We start from the raw sequence: 6,234 nt of genomic DNA, 5'->3' as shown, positions 1-6,234 counted from the left end.
ATTTCCAACTATGCACTGAATTCTACAGGTAAACATATAACTAGTTTCAAAGACTAAAACAAAGCGGCCTACTTTTCCCCATTTCCCAGAACTAATGGAACTACATAGTTTGATAAACAGGATACATTCTCTACCCTCAAAATTACACTGAGGTGTTTAATAAAAACAAACAATAATTTAGAACACGTCAAATATTAATTAAGTAAACTCAAAAAGTGAAGGAATATTCTCTGGTGAATATAGTAGACAAAACCAATTCACACCATGAACAAATACTGTTTTGTTTCTATTTCTACATACACTTTCAAGACCTCCAGGTGAACTCGCTTCTCTTTTCAGCTATACAGTTTCTTAGGATCCATATTCTCTGGTTAAATCTTAGAAGAGGCCAGGAATCTTTTTATAGTTCCATTTCTTTCTATGAAAGTTAGCCTTTTTTTCTTTATTACTTAGGATTTGATTTCTTTCCCTGCTTTTCCAGAAGTTGTCAATCATATATTAACTATTGTTTCTCTAGTTTGCCATCCATTTTTTTTTCTGATATTTCCAAAAGAAGGGAGTGAATACTGTGGCAAAGTATAAGATCACCTGAATGAGCTCCACCTTCTGCTATTCACATCCCTGAGTAATCTCCTCTCCTTGATGATGGGTGGGAACTGTGCCATGCCATTAACCAATAGAATGTGGCAAAAGTGAAGGAATGCCATTTCCGTGATTGAATTCCAGAGATTGTAACTTCTATCTTGCCAGCACTCGCTATCACTTGCAGGCTTTAATGAAGCCATTTGCCATTGCTGAACACTACTGTAGATTTTATAAACATTGTCCCACAAGCCCACCCCTCCTTCCTTCCAACAGGGTCAGAAATAGGACAATGAAGCTGCCAGTGCTGCTCCATGAACAGGGATGTGGGCTGGACTGATGGGAAATATTTAAGAGAAACTGGCTGGCTAAGGTTTAGATTACCATAATGGTGCCTGTCAGGAGGGAGTATATGATGCTTTGAGGAATCTATGTATATAACAAGGCAGCGACCATAACGCTGTAATGACTGGTCACTATGACGCCCACTGTGGCCAGGGAACGGCCTGATCAGGGGGTGGGGCCGGCCAGCCAACCTCCAGCGGCCCCTCCCCTGGCTGGCCTGCCCCTGATCTGACTCTCCCACCCGGATTAAGGGCGTGGCTGGCCAGCCAAACGCACCCCCACCCTTTTTCCCTACCAGCCCCACCCTCAATCGGCCCGCCACACCAAGGTAGGCCCACAGACTCTGCCCCTGGCTGGCCCCACCCTGATCGCACCCAACACTCCAATAGGGGGCGTGACTGGCTGGCCAACCTCCTACAGCCCCTCCCCCTGGCCAGCCCCACCCCAGATGGGCCCCCACCAGGTTGATTGGCCTGCAGCCCCTCCCCCTGGCTGTCCCACCCCTGATCGCCCCTCCCCACCCCAATAGGGGGCAGGGCCAGCCAGTCAACCTCCCACAGTCCCTCCCCCAGCTGGTCCCACTCCCTATGGGCCCCCACCACCCTGATTGGCCCACAGCCCCTCCCCCAGGCCACTGGACCCCAATTGGAACCCCTCACCCCATTCAGAGGCAGGGCTGGCCGGCCCACCACCCATAGCCCCTCCCCATGGGAAGCCCCACCCCCAATTGGCCCCCAACCCCAATCGGGGGCAGGGTCCACCAGCCAATCACCCATGGCCCCTCCCCCCAGGCGGCCAGGCCCTGATCTGCCGGGGCCTCACCTATGCATGAATTCATGCACTGGGCCTCTAGTAGTAGAAATAAGAAATCAAGGAGCATAAGGGATTGCTGTAGCAATGTGGTTTTGGCTATGCATGTTGGAGCAGAAGTCAGATTAATGAACTTTGTGGTATTCATTTTTTAAAAAGAGGGTATTTAACATGGAAAGGATGTAGAACTGAAGACTCAATAGTTTGACTTTGGAAATTTGTTTTTGGTTCCATTGACCCTATCTGGCAAAAAAGGGGCTCTCTCTAGCATTGAATTGATGGAAGAAATGAAACGCATGCTTTGCATCAATACAATCTGAAAATATTTCCAAAGTATAGGAACAGGCTGGCTCCACACTACCACAGAAAGCTCGTACTAAAGTGGCAGCAGCACTTAATACTTATAATGGTTCCTGTGGACCTGTGTCCTTCTATAGGATTTTAGTTCCTCAACAAAGAATTACAGCAGTGTACTCTGAAGACCATCAAGCTAGATCTGAGAGGACTGTAGAACCCTCTGAATATGTAGTCCTAGGGAGATAGGCTCCTCTATGCTGAAACAGGCCAGTAGTTCATTGGGATATAAACTGCACACTCAAAATTGAGCTGCAGTGAGAAGAAATCTATTGCCAAGTTCCCAGATATTGTTCTCATTAGAAAAAAAAAAATTCCTCTTGAACCATATCTTTCCATTTCTTACAGGGAATTCATCTCCATTATAATCTTATGGGACCACCATCATTTATGCAGTCCATTGTTGACCCAAAAGGTCATTTTGCAGCACATGTCTATATTTGTCCTTTTGTTACTGGCTTCACTTCACATAATTTTTTCAAAGATCATCCATGTTGAAGCATGTATCCAAATTTCCTTCTGTTCTAGGGCTGAATAATATTCCATTGTATGTTCACACCATAGATTGTTTTTCTAGTCATCCAATGATGAACATTTGGGCTGTTTCCACCTGGCTAATGTGAATAATACTGCTATGATCTTATGCATAAAATATCTTTTTGAGTTCCTGCTTTCAATTCTTTTGAGAATATACCTAGGAGTCGGATTGCTGGTTCATATAATACTATGTATAATTTTTAAAGGAATGACCATTTTCCATAGCAGTTATATCATTTTACAATCCTACCAGCAATGCACAAGGGTTCCAATTCCTTCATATTCTCACCAACACTTGTCATTTTCTGTTTTTAATAATAGTTTTTTGAACGGGTGTGGTCTCTCATGGTGGTTTTTATTTACATTTCTTTAATGATTAATGATACTGAGCATGTTTTATGTTTATATTAGCCATTGTATATCTTCTTTGGAGAGATGTCTATTCAAGTTCTTTGTCCATTTTATATTTTATTTTTAAAAATTTAAATTAAGACTTAATATTTTAGGGCAGTTTTAGGTTCACAGCAAAATTGAGGGAAAGGTACAGAGATTTCCCGTATACTTTCTGTCCCCACAAATGCATAGCCTCCCTTGTTATCAATATCCGCCACCAGAGTTTAAGCAAATTCTTCATTTAAAGCCAAAATAAAACAACAACAATTTTTTATTAGGACTTTATTTTGATAGAAATTACACAATTTGTAGATTGCTTTGGAAAGTTTTGACATCTTAACCATATTATGTCTTCCAATTTACAAAGGTGTGATGTTTTTCTAGTTATGTCTTCTTTAATGTCTTTCTAGCAATGTTTTGTAGTGTTCGGTGTACAATTCTTTTGCCTCCTTGATTACATTTATTCCTAAGGATTTTATTCTTTTTGATGTGATCATACATGGAATCATTTTCTTAATTTCCCTTTGGGTTACTTACTTCAGTGTATGGAAATGTTTTCATACACTGGATAAAATGTACTTGCTAGAAACCTATAAGTAACACAAAAGGGCTATCCATTAAATTTATATGTAGTTTATGTTTAAAATGTCCTAATAAATTAGGTGGTATATATGAATGCCGAAATTAAATATGTAAAACAAGAAAAATCACAGTAGTTTTAATTTGGAGAAGCAGGTGGAAGAAGCTGTTTCTCCAAGTCAGAAAGTGAGAATTTTACTCTAATAAAAAAACAAGAGCACAGGCACCTGGTTAATAAGGGTCTTTAGACAGAGCGGAGCAGCCTCGGGACCTAAGGGATCAATGGAAGCCTAACAGAGCTTCTGTGACCGGGTAGGAGAAACTTCAGGGACACCTGGTCTTTTTCAAGATAGATGCAACCAGTATTTTCGTTCCGATGGTTGTTTAAGGTAGTGGGGCAGAATATTTAAATTGAATTACACTTGGGCTAAAGCTGCTGGTCTATTTCTTAAGTCAGAAATCGTGCAGCAGTGAGATTTCCAAGATTCAGGTGTGAAACACAATCTCAAACAACTACCACCCAGCGACAAACCTTGGGGGTGGTGGGGGGGAGGAATGATGCTCTCCTAGAGTTAATTTGGATGTCTCTCAAATCTAGAGACTCACGCAAAATTTAGCTCTTACCAAAGATAAACCTTAGACCCCAGCCCTGGTGCGCCGCCCTCCCCTCGGGCGCTCAGCCTCAAGCCCAGCCGGGAGCTCGGCCGGTGCCCCGGAGTGGCGGGCGGCTGGGACTCCGACCTGCATGACGTTCAGCCTCGACCTTCAGGTGACGGCGTCCTCAGACCCCTGGCGAGGGACTCCTGACTCCGACGCCTCCTCCGGGGCTGGGGGCGAAGAGAGCCAGCAGCCGGGACAGCGGTTCCCACCGCCACCCGGAGCGGGAGGAGACCACGAGCGCTCCAGGGCACGTTGACTCACCTGCCTCCAGCGCAGCTGTTGCCAGGCAACGCGGAGGCGGGGTCTAGGGGTGGTGTGGGCGCTGACGCATCCAGTGCTGGGGTATTTATCCCAAGCTGGGCCTTTTCTGTTCACCACGTGGTCCCGATGGCTGGCAGGCCTCCCACCCTTCTGCACACCGAGACCAAATCAATGCGTTGTTTCTGAGCCCTCCGACACCCTTCAATCCCTGAGTCATGTCTTCATGTAGTAATAATAAAATCCTGGGGCGAGAACCCTTCGGAGGCGAAGTTCTTAACTAAGAGCCCATTGCCCAGTGATGGCGAACCTTTTGAGCTCCGTGTGTCAGCATTTTGAAAAACCCTAACTTAACTCTGGTGCCGTGTCACATATAGAACTTTTTTGATATTTGCAACCATAGTAAAACGAAGACTTATATTTTTGAGATTTATTTTATGTATTTAAATGCCATTTAACAAAGGAAAATCAACCAAAAAAATGAGTTTGCATGTCACCTCTGACACGCGTGTCATAGGTTCGCCATCACTGCTGGTATTGTCTGTATTTGGATGGATTTTACGGGGTACCTAGTCCCCAAGCCCCAATTGTACACATAATTTTTGTTGTATGTGTACAATTTGGGGGGAGGGGGTGTGTGCGGAGTTAAGGACCAGGGCTTTCATCAGATTCCCAAAGGACTCTTCACCCCCATCTTAAAAACGCAGGGCACTAGGAGACCGAAGGTCTGGCTTTAGGTAGGAAACCCAGATAGTTGGGTTCCTTGGTGTTTAGGTTAAGAAAATGTTTACTAGGAGCTGCCAGGATCACGGGATAAACATTTGATGTTACTGCCAAATAAGCTTATATACAAATGGTCACAGAGATATTCTGATAAGATTTGGAGAAAAGAAAAAAAGATGTTTTTAAGGACACAATGTTAAACTGGGATAGTTTAACATCTGTAGTGCTCAATTAATACTTAATAAAAGTGCTATACTCCCCGTAGCCTATGTGTTTTGTGATGTTTGTATATAAGATATTAATGTGTTAAATATAAAATATTTTAAAACATCTCACAATTTTTGTAACTATGTTTTGGTATTTCTTCTTTATTTTAATATCATGTGAGCCCTAAAACATGTCATTGGCCTAAGTCTCCGGATTTCTGAGAGGCCCTGGGAACTGCTGGTTAAATTAGTGTTCCACTCCTTTTTTTAATTTTAATATTTTTTTATTGATTTCAAAGAGAGAGAGGAAGAGAGAGATAGAAACATCAATGATGAGAATCATTCATCGGCTGCCTCCTGCATGTCCACTACTGGGGGTCAAATAGGCAACCTGAGCATGTGGCTTGACGGGAATTGAACCCAGGACCCTTTAGTCCACAGGCAGATGCTCTATCCAATGAGCCAAACCAGCTAAGGCCCACTCTGTTTTCTTATTTTAACAATCCAAAATTCATGCTAGTTGATTACTATGCATATCACTACCTATGCATCTGTTGCTTTACAGCAGGAGGCCCTCTCTGCTTTCAAGTCCCCAGCTTATCAAAGCAAATCATTTTTCAAAGATGAATGTACTTTTTGTCCTATTCTGCTCCGTTCTTTACCTATGTTCTTCATACAGATTGAGAAGAAGTGAAATTCAGGGACTTGACTAGTATAAGGCATAATTTAAACTATAGTCAGTGGTCAACATTAACCAAGATACTCTGCTCTGATGAATATAATACCT

This window comes from Myotis yumanensis, unplaced genomic scaffold (assembly GCF_028538775.1).
Source record: "Myotis yumanensis isolate MYYU_CA2020_CCGP unplaced genomic scaffold, mMyoYum1.0.hap1 SCAF_1, whole genome shotgun sequence".
In the NCBI taxonomy this organism is placed as follows: domain Eukaryota; kingdom Metazoa; phylum Chordata; class Mammalia; order Chiroptera; family Vespertilionidae; genus Myotis; species Myotis yumanensis.
Note: the sequence above shows the minus strand (reverse complement) of the source record.